Here is an 18,625-nt window from a genome sequence, read left to right on the forward strand (position 1 = left end):
CAAGTACATTAAAATTTTCCAACTGCACAATTTAAAGTATCATTGAGAACCAGTTACTGTTACTGGAATAACACCACGTTAACCACGATCAACAATCAGAGTTTGTGCTTCCGCACTATCCAAGCATTTAACACAGAGTTACAGAGTTGGTGCTTCCGCACTATCCAAGCCTTTAACACAGAGTGACGCTCTCCAGAGCTTGGGTTACTGAGGAGGCTTCGGTGACGCCATTCATACTGGGGTTCCCGGGTGTCTGAACCAACCACCAATCAGAGAATTCGTCGTATATGATGACACACTACTTATTGTGATATATTTACAAAACACAGCTCAAACACTAGCAAATCTCTTCCACCAATTTTTATATTACATTTCCAAATATATCTGACTTCTGAAACTGTGGAAAACCGATTACCTACAGAAACTGACTTTAGCAGCTGAGCACGTTGGTCATTCTGGAATTAAGATTTGGCGCGTTGTAGCCTCCATGTTTCCCAAGTCCTTAATTTCCATTGGCTGAAATATATTGCTTGGTCAGCATCTAATACCCGTGTCGATCCAGGCCCGCGCTTGGTTACACCATCCTTTCTCACGGTCATACGGAAATATGAAGCAATGTCCAGCGACTCGCTGTCTTGCTCAACATCCGGTATCAACTATCTTGGGATACGATGCTTTAACATATTAGACTGTAACTTTTATTAATAAATTTTACATATTGGGTCAAATAATACTCTAATTATTATTATGGGACGGCAGGATACGGCTCAGTATGATAGTAATTGGGATGAAAAGTCAAGTTGTAAGTTTTACCAAGAGAAAAAAGTCCTCTCAGTTTTAATTAGTGTGTTGATGGGGTGATTGTATCTTCTTTGGTAATACTGTAAGTACCTAGGTGTCAATATAAGGAGTGATTTTCATTGGGGTAATTATAATAACTTGGTTGTTAAGAAAGATTACAAATCTCTTGCCATTTACGACATTATTTAGGGATAGTAGTTAGGATGTGAAGTGAAGGGGTATAAGTCTCTAGTAAGACCGCAGTTAGAGTATGATTCCAGTACGGCAGGATAGATACGAGAACTGAAAAAAATGCAAAGGAAAGCAGCGCGGTATTTTCGGAGTAATTTCCGACAAAGGCCGGCCCCGTGGTGTAGGTGTAGCGTGCCTGCCTCTTACCCGGAGGCCCCGGGTTCGATTCCCGGCCAGATCAGGGAATTTTACCTGGACCTGAGGGCTGGTTCGAGGTCCACTCAGCCTACGTGATTAGAATTGAGGAGCTATCTGACGGTGAGATATCGGCCCCGGTCTAGAAAGTCAAGAATAACGGCTGAGAGGATTCGTCGTGCTGACCACACGACACCTCGTAATCTGCAGGCCTTCGGGATGAGCAGCGGCCGCTTGGAAGGCCAAGGCCTTTCACGGGCTGTCGTGCCATGGGGTTTGGTTTTTGGTTTTGATTTCCGACAAAAGAGTGTTGCACACTTAGGGCTGGGAAGACTTGGGAGTAAGGAGAATAGATGCTCGACTAAGTGGTATGTTTCGAGCTGTCAGAGGAGAGATGGCGTGGATTGACATTAGTAGACGAATAAGCTTGTGCGGAACTTTTAAAAGTAGGAAAGAGCATAATATGAAGATTAAGTTGGAATTCAAGAGGACAAATTATGGCAAATATTCATTTATAGTATGAGGAGCAAAGGATTGGAATAAATTACAAATTACCAATTTCCAAGTTCTTTGAAAATGTTCAAGAAAGACCTAGTTAAACTATTGATGGGGAATCTGCCACCTGGGCGACAGCCCTAAATGCAGATTATTGATTGATTGATTGATTGATTGATTGATTGATTGATTGATTTACAACTGACTTCCTTTTTTATAGCGACCAAGTGCAGTGACAGTACTTTATAGGCCTAGTTGAAATCGTCTGAAATAAATCTCTAAAAGACTGTAACGGTTCAAATCCCGTTACAAGATGATATCTGTATTTTTAGTATTGTATGATTTTATCTGTATTATTATTATTATTATTATTATTATTATTATTATTATTATTATTATTATTATTATTATTATTATTATTATGTCAGTATTATTATTATTATTTTATCTGTGATATTGTTACTATTATTGTAATTATCCGTTTTATTCAATTTTGCAATTGCCTGTTGCTTGCAAGATTGCACTTAGATGTATACATATATACGTATGTGTAGTATAACACTCAATACCTGTACAGTGAGAATTGTTGTATATATCAGAGATTAGATGTGACGTTGGGGCATTGTGCAATATTAGTGGAGATTCTGCCAAGTCATCGCCAAGCCATGGCTACGTCATCGTATTTATTTAGCAATGCGCGCACGGAGTTAGTCGCCGCGGGGCTATTTCACCACTGTATGTAATATCTGTCGCGTAGGTGGGAGTATGTCATTGTTATTTCTGGAGATTACGTAGTTGTGTCAGCCAACGTCTATATAAGGTGGGTGCGTATTGTAGCGTCAGTCATTACTTATACGGATGCAGTACAGTGAAGTAGTCTACTAGATCAAGAGGCCTTAGGTGGTCAGCCAACGAGTGTGAACGAGAGATGGAGAAGACTCAGTGAGCCATTAATTATTGGTCATTGAGAGAGTGAGACCAAATGGTTGGTCCGTCACTTAGTGGAAGACGCGGACTCAAGGCTTACCAAGGAGTCAGAGAGGGCAACCCTGGACAAGAGGTCATACCATATTGACTTACAAAGAAGTCAGATGATATGGAGAAGAAGCAGTCGCAAGGATGTATCACCACGTTAGGCGTGACACATCTACAGTAAACACCAGAGCAATGGATTACGTCGTAATTACACTCAAAGTGTTGAAGGTACAGTCAAGTGAATCAGTGAGGGAAATATTTCGTATAAATTGTTAAATGTCCGGTCAAGGAGAATTCAAATTCATGCCTAGTTCCTTTCAGTTGCAATGTCATAATTTCATATTCTCATCTGTTTTATCGCAACAAGACTCACTATTTTTGATATATTTTTTAAAGAATATATATTGTTCTATCAAACGAATTCATAGTTTCATTTCTTTGACAGTAAAATATCTTAACCTCAAAATTAATGGGGAAACCGAACGCCAATCTCCTTTTCCCAGAACTTATATGGTATGTTGTCAAAAGTAAGCTTATTACCCCACACCCTGTTAGTTTATAGTAATAAATTACTCTCAATGTGTCGACGCAACGTGGGACTCGAATAAATTCAGAATTTGTTCTGAATGACAGCATATCATAGGTTCATTTTGGGAGGAGTGTGCGCATTTAAGCCAACGGAAATTATTACCGGTAAATGTCAGGAGTGTAATTTTGTGATATATATTTGTATTTTGGGGATATGTCAAGGGATTTGAAGAGGGAAATTAATTTGAGATCGCGTACTATCACTAGTGAACCAAAGATGGACAAGGAAGACAATAACATGTCATGTGACGACGAGGTCATTGCTTCGGCGGACATCCAAGGTGAAATTCAGAGTAGGGAGGAGGTGAATACGATGGAAGGTTCTGGGATAATTCAGGAAAGTGCAGAAATTGAGAAGCACACTGAAACACAAAAGGAAATCGTGGGGGGAATGAACCAAGATTTTCTTAACTTGCTGATGGCCAAAATGACCGAGCTCAACAATGAAAACTGTAAGAAAATGACTAGTAGTAGTGAAAATAGTCAGAAACGTATGGAGGAAAATATTAAAGAGATGAAAGAAGTAATTAGTACTAATAATGAAAATTGCAATAAACAGATTAACTCTCTAAGTAATAAAATGGAAAAAATAATTAGTAGTAGTGAAAATAGTCAAAAACGTATGGAGGAAAAGATTGATACTAGTAGTGAAAATAATAAGAAAGAGATGAAAGAGATGAAGGAATTTTTTAGTAGTAGTAGTAGTGAAAATAATAAAGAGATGAAAGAATTAATTAGTACTATAAATGAAAATTGTAATAAACAGATTAACTCTCTAAGTAATAAAATGGAACAAATGATTGATATTAGTAATGAAAATAATAAGAAACAAATGGAAGAATTAATTGGCAGTAATAAAGAAAATTTTAATGTGACCAATGAGAAAATAGATGCTCTAAGTGAATCACTAAATTATAAAATAGATACTAAGATAGTAGAGGTAACTAATCAAATATCTAAGTTAGAAAATAAGGTAAATAAAGAGTGTGTTGACCTTAGAGGTGAAATGGAGTTGAATCGGAGCGATCTTCATACTCAAATTGAACATGTCAAAGGAACTTGTACAGAGAATATCAAAGAGTTAAGTAATAAGATTTCTAGTAATCAGGAAGAAATTCACGAGATCATAGATAAAAGACTAGACAAGATCCATAATGCAGTGGGGCAAGATATGAAGGAATGTGTCAGTAAGGTAGAAACGTTTGAAAAAGAGCTTGGGCAGGTCAGAGAACTAAAGAATAAACAAGAAACTTTGTCGCAGAAGGTTACCGAGAAAGAGGAAAAATTACAGGAAGAATTGAGAATAATGAAAGAGAATGCGGAGAAAGTGGCGGAAGAAAAAGTTTTGAATTGCCAGAGGGTACTACGGCAAGAAATGAGAGAAGGTCAGATTACAAGAGAAATAGTAGTAACGAGTGGTTTATACAATAGGGACCAAGATTTGCCTAAGTTTACTGGAAAACAATTTAATCCTATGGAATTTCTAACATTAGTTGAGAAAAGATTTGCAAATAAGTTGAGGGATAATATTATCGAATGGGAATGCGTGTTAGAGATCTTGTCTAATTCCTTCATCGGTGAAAGTAAAACCTGGTTTCAAGTGTACCGTAATAATATGTCGAATTTGGAAGAATTTAAAGAGAAGTTTATTAATAAGTTTTGGGATGAGAATGTCCAGGGTCGTGAGAGAGAACGGATTATGTTTGGTAAATATAGACAACAGGAGGGGGTGTCTATGACAGAATACTTTCTGGCACACGTGCTTATCTGGAAAAATCTTAATAGTATTGGTTCAGAAGTCGATATCGTAAGGATTATGTTAAAACATTATTCTGATAGGATTAGGGAAGCTGCGTGTATGCAGAAAGTCAGTACTATCAAAGAAATGGAGGTATTGCTAGATAGTTTTGAGGCTCTGAATAGTAGCATAGGTGGCAATCGACCACAAAGTAGAAATGTAGAGGGAGCGGGAAACAGGTCAGATAATTATCAGAGGAGAGTAAACAATTATGATCAGACGAGGGCTAATAGGAATTTTAATAGTGATAGAGGTCAGCAGAGTTACCCGAGACAATCTGACAATGGGAGGCGTGGGGATTTGAGTCATAGAGATGAAAATAGGCCTAACACGAGTGTTATTCAGGATCCATCATTGAGCCAGCGCACTTTAAACTCTCAGCGGACTGCATAAACAGGTCACGTGAACAGTCCGAAGGTAAAAGTTGTCAAAAACAGGTAGGTAGTGTAGATAATTGTGTAGTAAAAGTAGATTTAAGAGAACAACGTGATTGTGACCTAAGTAGTGATAAGTCAAATGTTTTAAGTGATGACGTAGTCATAGGTAATAAAGTAAGAAATAGTAGTATTAATTTAGATATAAGGAGTGATTTGTTAAGCGATGTAAGTAGTTATAATACTGAGGATATAAGTAGTGAGGTAGTGACTCCGACGATAGAAATTATTATATGGAGAAGAAAAGTGAAGGTATTATTAGACTCTGGTAGTGAAAGGTCATGTATTAGCTCCAAGCTTTACGAGGAAATTCTGAAAGAAAGTCAGAATATAACAGAGATTCCTGTGAGGCAAACCTTCATTATAACAGCGGTGGGTAGCAAGTCACAGAGAGTAAATAAAATGATAGCGGTACCTATTACGATTGAAAATGAATGTAACTTTCAACCATGCCTTGTTGTGCCAAATCTGGTGTATTCAGTTATTTTAGGAGCTGACTGGCTTACAAATCATGGAGCTAGATTAGACTTTGATTCGGGTAGTGTGTGTTTGTCCTGGGGGAAAACTAGCAAACAAGTATGTGTGAATTATGAAGGGTCTGAGGTAAGTGTTGATAACGTGTGTTCTGGTAAAGGTATTAGGGAGGTGAGTGAAGGTGTTCCTAGTGAGAGGAGATGTTTTGACGTGTGTCACTTGTGCATAAGACAGTATCCGAGGGATAGTCGGTATGAGGCAGTGACGTGAGGTAATTTGAGTGAATTACAGGAGGAGTAATTGTGGTCGATGTTAGGTAAGCATCGAGATGTATTTAGTGGTAAGTGAGGAAGAACATGTATATGAACATAAATTTGTAGTACATGACCATTCATCATTTGTGGGAGGTAAGTACCCCATTCAACTTAAAAATGCTAGTGAAGTCTCAGAACAAATAAACATTATGCTGGATTACGGAATAATTGAACCATCTTGTAGCTATGGTATTGGACCTTTAATTATTGTTGCCAAGTAGGATGGATTTGTTGAGATATGTAAGTTAATAAGGGCAAAATTGATTCAGTTTGAGTGACAGAGTGCTACTCAGAGTTCCATTTTATCATCTGCAGAGGCGGGAAATATGTTGAAGTTAGTTTTTATCAGGGGTATTTCACTATTGTGAACCGTAACGGAGAGTGTGCATATTCTTATAAAGATCAGGAAGGGGATATTGTCGGTATTTATAGTATAATCAATTTAAAGAAGTACTTCACGTGAGTTTTGTTAAGGTAAGAATAAGATGATTAATTTTGTGAGAAACTGGCAAAATAAAATTAACATCTGCGATATGCGTGTGAACCAAGTGTCGTATTGGTGTATTGGAAGAATAAGTGCTACATTGTCATGTACTGTGTGACAAAAAACGGAGAACAGGACATTGGACAGTTATCTACGATAACAATATGCGAGAAAAGTTCTCATATAAGTGAATTTTCACAAAATATTTTGATATGTTAAAAAAAAAGGAGAAGAATGTTGTATCTTGATTGAAATTATTTGTGTGTGTTAAATTAAGGGCTATGCTCTTGTGAATTGTATGAGAATGGGACACTGGACAGTTAACTGCGATGACAATGTGCGAGAAGAATTCTCATATATGTGATGTATTATAAAATGTATGGATGCTGAAAAAGAAAATTATTGTTGTATACTCATTTAAAGTGTTTATATGTGTCAGTGTTATATATATATAATTTTGTTCATAAATCAATCGATTCTTTGTTCTTCGATTTATTTATGAGGGAGGCGAATTGTAACGGTTCAAATCCCGTTACAAGATGATATCTGTATTTTTAGTATTGTATGATTTTATCTGTATTATTATTATTACTATTATTATTATTATTATTATTATTATTATTATTATTATTATTATTATTATGTCAGTATTATTATTATTTTATCTGTGATATTGTTACTATTATTGTAATTATCCGTTTTATTCAATTTTGCAATTGCCTGTTGCTTGCAAGATTGCACTTAGATGTATACATATATACGTATGTGTAGTATAACACTCAATACCTGTACAGTGAGAATTGTTGTATATATCAGAGATTAGATGTGACGTTGGGGCATTGTGCAATATTAGTGGAGATTCTGCCAAGTCATCGCCAAGCCATGGCTACGTCATCGTATTTATTTAGCAATGCGCGCACGGAGTTAGTCGCCGCGGGGCTATTTCACCACTGTATGTAATATCTGTCGCGTAGGTGGGAGTATGTCATTGTTATTTCTGGAGATTACGTAGTTGTGTCAGCCAACGTCTATATAAGGTGGGTGCGTATTGTAGCGTCAGTCATTACTTATACGGATGCAGTACAGTGAAGTAGTCTACTAGATCAAGAGGCCTTAGGTGGTCAGCCAACGAGTGTGAACGAGAGATGGAGAAGACTCAGTGAGCCATTAATTATTGGTCATTGAGAGAGTGAGACCAAATGGTTGGTCCGTCACTTAGTGGAAGACGCGGACGCAAGGCTTACCAAGGAGTCAGAGAGGGCAACCCTGGACCTGCCAAGAGGTCATACCATATTGACTTACAAAGAAGTCAGATGATATGGAGAAGAAGCAGTCGCAAGGATGTATCACCACGTTAGGCGTGACACATCTACAGTAAACACCAGAGCAATGGATTACGTCGTAATTACACTCAAAGTGTTGAAGGTACAGTCAAGTGAATCAGTGAGGGAAATATTTCGTATAAATTGTTAAATGTCCGGTCAAGGAGAATTCAAATTCATGCCTAGTTCCTTTCAGTTGCAATGTCATAATTTCATATTCTCATCTGTTTTATCGCAACAAGACTCACTATTTTTGATATATTTTTTAAAGAATATATATTGTTCTATCAAACAAATTCATAGTTTCATTTCTTTGACAGTAAAATATCTTAACCTCAAAATTAATGGGGAAACCGAACGCCAATCTCCTTTTCCCAGAACTTATATGGTATGTTGTCAAAAGTAAGCTTATTACCCCATACCCTAGAGATAGCCAAGAGTCTCATTCTATTATTGCTGTACTGAGTGACAGCTGGCGCCCTTCAAATAACGTATGTGTAAGTAAGCAGGTAACAAGTAAGTGTGAGTACAGGGTTCGACGAGTGTGTATTTTATTTAATGAATGTTAATTTTCAGATTTTCCATTATAAATGCAGATATTCAGAGTTTTCAAGTTAAATGCAGTTTTATATGTTTGTAAAGTTAGTCAGACAGTTAGGAAGTTCTCAAGACAAATATGGCAGACGTAAGTAAGACAGTCATGGCTACCAACATGAATTGCTTATTCAAATCAGTAGCAATTACCAAAACGAACAGTGTCTAAATATAAGTGGCAATAGTGTTCACTTCTTCTTCTTCTTCGTTTAATCTTGCTACTGCTTTTCTCATACATTGGTGAGGTCTCGGGTGCAAACTGTGCTACACATGTGAAATTGGCCCTATTTCACGGCTGGACACACTTCCTGAAGCCAACCCCAAATGGAGGGGTATAATCACTATCGCGAGTTTCTTTGCTGGTTGGTAGTGTGGTGTGTTGCGTCTAATACGAATAGGATTGAGTTGGTGTAAAAACACCTAGTTCCCTGATCAAACGAATAAATCAGCCCCAATTAAAATCCTCAATAAGGCGAAGGTTCGAACTCGGGACCCTCTGAAGGAAAGGTCTTGATACTAGCCATTCAGTCAAGTCAAGTGATTTACTCAACTAAGTAACTTATATTACATATCGTCGGTGAAAAAACAGTACCATGTATGTTACGATGCTCATCCTATCCATTACTTTTTCCTTAAGACTGGTCACGCCTCCCAGCCACATATGGATATGCAGTCCATCAGAACTATGTTCGCCGGGCTGAGTGGCTCAGACGGTTAAGGCGCTGGCCTTCTAACCCCAACTTGGCAGGTTCGTCCTGGCTCAGTCCGGTGGTATTTGAAGGTGCTCAAATACCACCTCGTGTCGGTAGATTTACTGGCACTTAAAAGAACTCCTGCGGGACTAAATTCCGGCACCTCGGCATCTCCGAAGACCGTAAAAGTAGTTAGTGGGACGTAAAGCAAATAGCATTATTATTCGAACTATGTTCGTTATGCTCATTTTCCTATGGTGACGTGTAAAGGAAAATTAACCTTAAATACATTATACTGTAGGAGCGCGTAAATACGTCACGTGAACATACATTCCTACAGTACAAATAACTATTTACTGTCAAAGAACACTCTAAGTCGTTTTGTTCTGTTAGAGTTGGGAAAGGTTTACTGAGGAGAGAGTATTTAGTAGTAATGGTGGATTTACGAAGCTTAGGACAGCATTTTACTATCTGAGCCACACAGTCAAACATTTACTTGAATAGGTACTCCACTCGTTTGGGTATTTTAAACCATAGACACTGAATTTTCATTTCGAAATTCCATATTATTTACCTGCGAATCGAACTGCTGCTGCTTCGGAGGAAAATCATTGATGATGCCACTCAGTTTCCATGCACCCAGTAAGTTAAATCTAGAGGAAATACCGCTACGGTCTGTCCCACTTCCTACCTGAGACATTCTGAAGCTCGAGTCGAACTGCCGCATACCGTATAACAACTCATTTTCTGTGTTTGCCGCAACGAGAATGGAATCGTTTACCGGATGACGTCAGAGGAATACCAACCACAGTGTTATTTAAAAGAGCGTTAAGAGGTACAGCAGGATACGAGTGAACTGTGCATTTCTGGTCTTTCATTGATCATGCTGTTACAATAGCGTCACTAGCCCCCCCCCCAATGGCACTACAGCCCTTGGAGGACCTTGGCCTACCAAGCGACCACTGCTCAGCCCATAGGCCTGCAGATTATGAGGTGTCGTGTGGTCAGCACGACGAATCCTCTCGGCCGTAATTCTTGGCTTTATAGACCGGACAATAGCGTTACTAGTTATTATTATTATTATTGCTGTTGTATTTATGTCTCAATGGGGGGAATTTTATTTCAGTAATAATGTATCTTGATTGTGTTTAATTGTGTTTTATATAGTATTAATTACGGTAGTATTAATTACGACTCCGATGTATACTAATTGGTTTCGTGTAAGAGAAGGCCCGATGCCAATAAAGACATTTATTTATCTATATATTCCTTGTATAGCAACAGATGTTCTCTCTCGAACATAGATTTTGAAAGACAGTCCCGTCGTCTGTAAGGTGATCCCTAGATATCGGAAATGTTTGACTTTTTGTAGTTCCGCTCCGTGTCGGGTTATCATGTCTTAAACTGTAATTCTTCCTCCCTTTATGTAGATCATGATAATTTTGTTTCTGTTGCTTTTGAAGTCTTTTCTTTTGCCCAGTCCTCTGGCTGATCTACGACCATGTCATCGGCGTATAATACTAACTCAACATCCAATCCTTTTGGTGTGTTGATTACATCCGCTGTCGTAATGTTAAATATTGCCTTTAAGTCCCTATCCAACGGTCGAATCACCATCAACGGTGTCGTATGCCCTCACTCCATATGAGAGTCCGGCTCCACGGCTAAATGGGTAACGTGCTGGTCTTTGATCACAGGGGCCTCGGGTTCGATTCCCGGCAGGGTCTGGAATTTTAATCACCATTGGTTAATTTCTCTGGCACGGGGCTGGGTGTATGTGTCGTCTTCATCATCATTTCATCCTCATCATGACGCGCAGGTCGCCTACGGGAGTCAAATCAAAAGACCTGCACCTGGCGAGCCGAACTTGTCCTCGGACACTCCCGACACTAAAAGCCATACGCCATTTCATTCATTACTCCATATGAGAACTGCAGAGAGGTTTGGAATTTAATCCAGACTTCTCGCACGCAATCTTGTGATTAGAAATCGTATTTCAGAACCTCCCCAACCCTGCCTGCCAATATTCGGATAGTGACATTCTTTTCGAACAACGGGAATCGAAGCGGCTAACCACGTTGTCAGAGCACGTAGATTCAAGGTCTTAATGACTATTACCATCAGGCAGGATTTGTGGTAGTAGTAGTAGTAACTTAGTAGTAGTAGCAGTAAGCAATATTTCACATCTAAATAATTTGTTAAGTACCACATAGACACTTGATCTTTCTTTCTTTCTTTCTTAATCTGTTTACCATTCAGGCTTGGTTTTTCCCTCGGACTCAGCAAGAGATCCCACCTCTACCGCCTCAAGCGCAGTGTCCTGGAGCGTGAGACTTTGGGTCAGGGGGTGAGACTGGGGAGAAGGACCGATACCTCAACCAGATGGCCTCATCTGCAGTGCTGGATAGGAACAGGGGCATTGTGGGTGGATGGGAAGTTTGGAAGGGATTGACAAGGAAGAGGGAAGGAAGCGGCCGTGGCCTGAATTTAGGTAGCGTCCCGGCATTTGGCTGGAGGATAAGTGGGAAACCACGGAAAACCACTTCGAGGATGACTGAGGTGCGGTTTGAACCGTCCTGTACTCAGTTGACCTCCCGAGACTGAGTGCACCCCGTTATAGCCCTCGTACCACTTTTCAAATGTCGTGGCAGAGCCGGGAATCGAACACGGGCCTCCGGGGGTGGCAGCTAATAACACTAACCACTACACCACAGAACAGACTCTTGTTACGCACTCCAAAAGCGAGAAAGAACGGGCAGGTGTTCAGCTTTAAGCTGATGCAGGCAGTTCTAAGTTCACAGGCGTTCGGAATGTAAAATATGTACCAATTAAAATCAGTTAATTACATCGATTGCAGGGAAATATTATTTCACTTGGGCTGATTGAATCTCACTCGTAAATTAAAGTGAAATTATTGTTTGATATTACCAATAATTTGCTGTTTCTTTAGTAAGAACATTAGTCATGGCAGGGGTTGCCTAGCTGAGGTGGTGTAGACGTGTTCGGCTCACTTGCAAGGGTATGGGTTAGATTCCCCGCTAAGAAGAAGAAACATTTAGAAACAAAGTTTCCCGTTCTATAGTAACAATGGGCCCTGAGGTTCAGTAAGCCCACACCAAAAATGAGTATCAGCTTTATTCCTTGGGGCAAGACGGCTGGAATAGAACTAACCACTTTACCACGTTTATTACTGGGAAGAATAGTGAAAGCTTTTATCTGCATTCGGGAGATACTGGGTTCTAATCCCACCGTCAGAAAACCTGAAGATGGTTTTCAGTTGTTTCCCCTTTTCACACAAGGCAAATGGCTGTACCTTAATTAAGGACACGGCTTGTAAGTTTTCAATCCCTAGCCCTTTCCCATCCTTTCGTTTCCGAAAACATACCATGTGTTGGTGGGACGTTAAAACACTAGCAAAACAAAACAAAAAAAAAAGACACGAATTGATCGAAATCATTCGGCTTATTTACTAATTTCCACTTCCATTGTTCCAATACCAGACCTAACCGTCAGGATCCAAGCACAGGAGAGTTGGTAGCCGAGTGGCATTATGATTGTCTGTTTGGATTCCACTACAACTAGAGATCCTAAGTTTTTGACATCAACTCTAACTTGAAAGTGAAAGATTTCTGTTATGTTATAGGCCTACCTACCCAGAAGGAAATTTATGGAAATAAAGAAGATATGTGTTCATGTCAACACGATATTAATTTGAGTCAGATTACAATTTTCCATCAATTTCCTACCCATCTTGAAGCTAAATAATATTTTATCTGTGGGTAACGATAGTTAAAGCATTGTTATCTGCAGCTATAAAGCCTATTCGTTTTCAGATGTGTTTCCATCCTTGAGCAAACAGATAAGTGAATAGTTATTTTGTAACCAACAACTTGGCATAAGATTCTGTGAAACTGAGTTCTTGAATTAGTACTGTACAGTAAGTGGAAACGGGACTATCCTTCATAACATCAAGAACTTCAGCATTTTTTTAAATCTTCAGATAATACCATACAGAAATTCAATGTATTGGAAAAGTCTTTGGAAATCAGGTTTGAGTAGCTCAGACGGTAGAGGTCTGGTCGTCTGAGCTCAAGTTGGTAGGTTCTATCCCGACTCCATCCAGTGGTATTTGAAGGTATTCAAATTCGCCAACCTCGTGTCGGTAAATTTACTGACATTCAAAAGAACTTTTATGTGACACAATTCCAGCACCTCGGCGTATCCGAAGACAGCAAGGGTATGATGAGAGACATAAATAACATTAGGATCTATTATAAGTTATCGTTGGACCCCACTGCCGGCAGCCCTAAAGATAGTGTTCCGTAGTTTCCCATTTTCAAAGCAGGCAAATGCTGAGCCTGTACCTTAATTAAGGCTACGGCCGCTTCCTTCCCTCTTCCTTGTCAATCCCTTCCAAACTTCCCATCCACCCACAAAGCCCCTTTTCCTGTTCAGCACTGCAGGTGTGGCCACCTGGTTGAGGTACTGGCCCTTCTCCCCAGTTTCACCCCTGACCTAAAGTCTCACTCTCCAGGACACTGCGTTTGAGGCTTTCCTATCCCATTGTCACCATAAGTCCTATCTGCGTCGGTGCGACGTAAAGCCAATTGTAAAAATATCTATCTCTCTGGAAATAAAGTATTTTTCTTCCTGGCATTTTTTCCAATTTCTTCACTTATTTCTGGAGTCTCAGGAGCAACCCAAGCTAATTTTCGTTTCGGTAGGAGGTTTGAAACAGGATACTCTTTCTAATATGCCTTTGCTGATAAGACCTAGTGTTTACAGTGCACTATGTATTCTGGTGTGGGCTAGAACAAATTTGTTACTTTCATTGTCCTGTCTCAGTCTTATCTTTGGCTCTGACAACATGAATGTGACTGAGGTATGAGCGACGCTAGTAATGCCATTCCTCATGCAGCCAGTCCCTGGTATGAGTGGTGTGAAAATGTTGTTCATAGGGTCGGTTGGTGGGGGGCATTTTAGTGGGCTTGGCAGACTGATATATATATAGCAACTTCTAGCTCAGTGAGGAAAGCAACGGGAAACTACTTCACTCCTCATTTCCATAGTACGCCTCCTCAGTGATGGCTGGGCTACTGATGACGACTGATGGCGGAGCTGTTGAGGTCCAACCCATCCTTCGGGCTGAACGCTCAACATACGTACTCTTTCTAATACCACGTGGCTTTTAAAATGGAAATCGCAACCCAGGATTGAGCAAAATTTGAACTTCAGCCTTTCAGGTGGTAAGACACCAAACTAATCAAGCTCCTGCCCCATTGAAAAGAATGCATTAAAATGGATAACAACAGGTTAATCAAACTGATCTTCAAATATTTTTGCAATAAGAAGTCAAGAACAACCTGGATTCATGAAGTCAAGAAATATTTGGAACGAAACTATATATGAGAAGAAGAAGAATAAGTAACAGAGCAAGAGGTTTTTAGAAAGAAAGTGTTAAAAGGATTCCAAAGTCGGAAGGGAAGATAAACAGCCTCGAATAGGTCCGAGGAGAGATAAAGGAATTAGTGAGAAAATGAAGAGTATTGGAGGACGAAGGAACAACAAAGGGTGAAGGTTGAAATTGGCACGGGGCCCCTACAAGTCCCTAACGGGGACATTGTGTTCATTTTCATAGGCTTACGTGTAAAGGAAAATGGACCTTACGATACCGTATATTGTAGGGATGTTGTTTGCATGACGAATGTACGTACTCCTACAGAATAATGTACACTGACTGACAGAGCAAATGCAACACCAAGAAGGAGTGGTTCGAAAGGGATGAAAGATGGGGGAAAAACAGAGACGACACGGACGAATAATTGATGTTTATTTCAAACCGATATGCAGGTTACACAATGCGCACGGCATCGACTCAGTAGGATGTAGGACCACCGCGAGCGGCGATGCACGCAGAAACACGTCGAGGTACAGAGTCAATAAGAGTGCGGATGGTGTCCTGAGGGATTGTTCTCCATTCTCTGTCAACCATTTTCCATAGTAGGTCGTCCGTACGAGGCTGGGGCAGAGTTTGCAAACGGCGTCCAATGAGATCCCACACGTGTTCGATTGGTGAGAGATCCGGAGAGTACGCTGGCCACGGAAGCATTTGTACACCTCGTAGAGCCGTTTGGGAGATGCGAGCAATGTGTGGGCGGGCATTATCCTGCTGAAACAGAGCATTGGGCAGCCCCTGAAGGTACGGGAGTGCCACCGGCCGCAGCACATGCTGCACGTAGCGGTGGGCATTTAACGTGCCTTGAATACGCACTAGAGGTGACGTGGAATCATACGCAATAGCGCCCCAAACCATGATGCCGCGTTGTCTAGCGGTAGGGCGCTCCACAGTTACTGCCGGATTTGACCTTTCTCCACGCCGACGCCACACACGTCTGCGGTGACTATCACTGACAGAACAGAAGCGTGACTCATCGGAGAACACGACGTTCCGCGATTCCCTCATCCAAGTCGCTCTAGCCCGGCACCATGCCAGGCGTGCACGTCTATGCTGTGGAGTCAATGGTAGTCTTCTGAGCGGACGCTGGGAGTGCAGGCCTCCTTCAACCAATCGACGGGAAATTGTTCTGGTCGATATTGGAACAGCCAGGGTGTCTTGCACATGCTGAAGAATGGCGGTTGACGTGGCGTGCGGGGCTGCCACCGCTTGGCGGCGGATGCGCCGATCCTCGCGTGCTGACGTCACTCGGGCTGCGCCTGGACTCCTCGCACGTGCCACATGTCCCTGCGCCAACCATCTTCGCCACAGGCGCTGCACCGTGGACACATCCCTATGGGTATCGGCTGCGATTTGACGAAGCGACCAACCTGCCCTTCTCAGCCCGATCACCATACCCCTCGTAAAGTCGTCTGTCTGCTGGAAATGCCTCCGTTGACGGCGGCCTGGCATTCTTAGCTATACACGTGTCCTGTGGCACACGACAACACGTTCTACAATGCCTGTCGGCTGAGAAATCACGGTACGAAGCGGGCCATTCGCCAACGCCGTGTCCCATTTATCGTTCGCTACGTGCGCAGCACAGCGGCGCATTTCACATCATGAGCATACCTCAGTGACGTCAGTCTACCCTGCAATTGGCATAAAGTTCTGACCACTCCTTCTTGGTGTTGCATTTGCTCTGTCAGTCAGTGTATTTAGAGTTCATTTTCCTTTGCACATTAGCTCAGGAAAATGAACACTACGAAAATTGTTCTATTGGGTTGCATATCCATATATGGCTGGGAGGCGTGACCAGTCTTAAGGAATAAAATGGATAGGAAGAGCATTGGGAGATACGAGGTTTTAGAAGTAAGCCATCGAAATGTTGATCCCGCGTGGTACAATGTGATCCATTCGCGTGGAAGAAGAAGGCGACCTGCATGTCTATGAGCATGGAACCCTATCTAAGATGATTTCTAACGATGAAGGCGGCACACAACAATACCCAGCCCCCGAGTCAGATGGAGTAACCAATTAAGGTTAAAATCCCCGACCCGGTCGGGAATCGAACCCGGGGCCCTCTGGACCAAAGTAAAGAACTCTAATGCTTTTGAGCCGGACAGTACAGTATATGAGATAAGAAAAGAGGAACAGCATAAATGAGTTCCATTTGAATGATTTCACCCTTTGTGGCGACGAGAATAAAGAAATTGAATTGAAAAAAGATATGCTGGTATTGCCTTCATTGAACTACAAATTCAATGGCCGAACTTTCCTAGGAATGACAAATTCATCTATCTCTATCTTAAAAAGCAAGCATTTTTGTAGTTGAACGTGACTGATGATATTGTGATCATAGTCACAGGTTCTCCAGTTCTGTGTGGAAACTAAACCAGAGTGTTGCGATATTTCATTTAAAAAATCCCATGTTCATTGGCTGGGATTCAAATATAACTAACTTCGTGATACGCTAGTCACAATATCAGTCGGCTATCACATCCTTAAACCTATCTAACATTCTGAAAGACCATATTATCAGTGAAGAAACAAAACGTCGTATGTCAAAATGCTCTTCCTATCCATTATTCTCCTTAAGGCTGGTCACGTCTCCCAACCACATGTTGATATGCAGTACATCAGAACAATTTTCGTTGTGTTAATTTTCCTATGCTTAAATGTAAAGGAAAATTAACATTTCCGGGCCGTACTGTAGGAATGTATGTACACGCGGCGAATTTGCTCACTCTTTCAAGTATAGTAATTATTCTACAATAATAATATTTTGCTATTTGCTTTACGTCGCACCTACACAGATATGTCTTATGGCGACGATGGGACAGGGAAAACCTAGGAATGGGAAGGAAGCGGCCGTGGTCTTAATTAAGGTACAGCCCCTAGCATTTGCCTGGTGTGAAAATGGGAAACCACAGAAAACCATCTGCACGGCTGCCGGCAGTGGGGTTCGAACCCACTATCTCCCAATTACTGGATACTGGCCGCACTTAAGCGACTGCAGCTTTCGAGCTCTGTACAATAATAATAATATTAATAATAATAATAATAACAATAATAATAATAATAATAATAATAATAGTACGATGAATTTCATACCCGGACGAAAAACACATATATGTGGCAATAGAGTGCCAAAAATTGACCGTGAATTGCTCATCCAAGAAAAGAGGGAAGAATACAGGAAAAAGCTACAGGTGCCAAAAAATTGGAATGAAGTGACAAAAAATCTGCAGGAGCCATCAGTTGAATTAGCGTCTACGAAACGTCGAAGCAAGCATGCATGGTGGAATGCAGAATGTGAAAATGCAATCAAAGAAAGATTTGAGGCATGGAAATCATGGAATGAGAATAAGACTGTGACAAATTTGGAAAAATCACGAGAAATAAGGAAACAAACCCACCAAACACTGAGAAGAGTCAGAAGAGAACATCTTAGGGCAGAAGTCACAGAAATGGATGAAAACTTAAAGAAAAACAATACCAGATTATTCCTTAGGGCATTTAAAAATAGAATCAAAGGCTATATAGCACCGAGCCTGCATTTCAAGAAAACGGACGGAACTCTTGCCCTCAACAATAAAGATAACTGTGAGATCCTTGCAAAGTACTTTGAAGACCTCCTTAACTGTGAATCACCACGAGAAAAATTAGAGATTGAGAAGGACACAATCCAGAACCCAGATTCTGAACCACCAGATGAGGAAGAAGTAAGGGAAGTAATAAACTCCCTAAAGAACAACAAAGCATCAGGTGAAGATGGAGTAATAGCAGAACTGTGGAAGATAGCCAATGACGCCTTTATCACTGAAGTGACAGAACTGTTTCGGAATATTTGG

The sequence above is a fragment of the Anabrus simplex genome, chromosome 7, assembly GCF_040414725.1.
Source record: "Anabrus simplex isolate iqAnaSimp1 chromosome 7, ASM4041472v1, whole genome shotgun sequence".
In the NCBI taxonomy this organism is placed as follows: domain Eukaryota; kingdom Metazoa; phylum Arthropoda; class Insecta; order Orthoptera; family Tettigoniidae; genus Anabrus; species Anabrus simplex.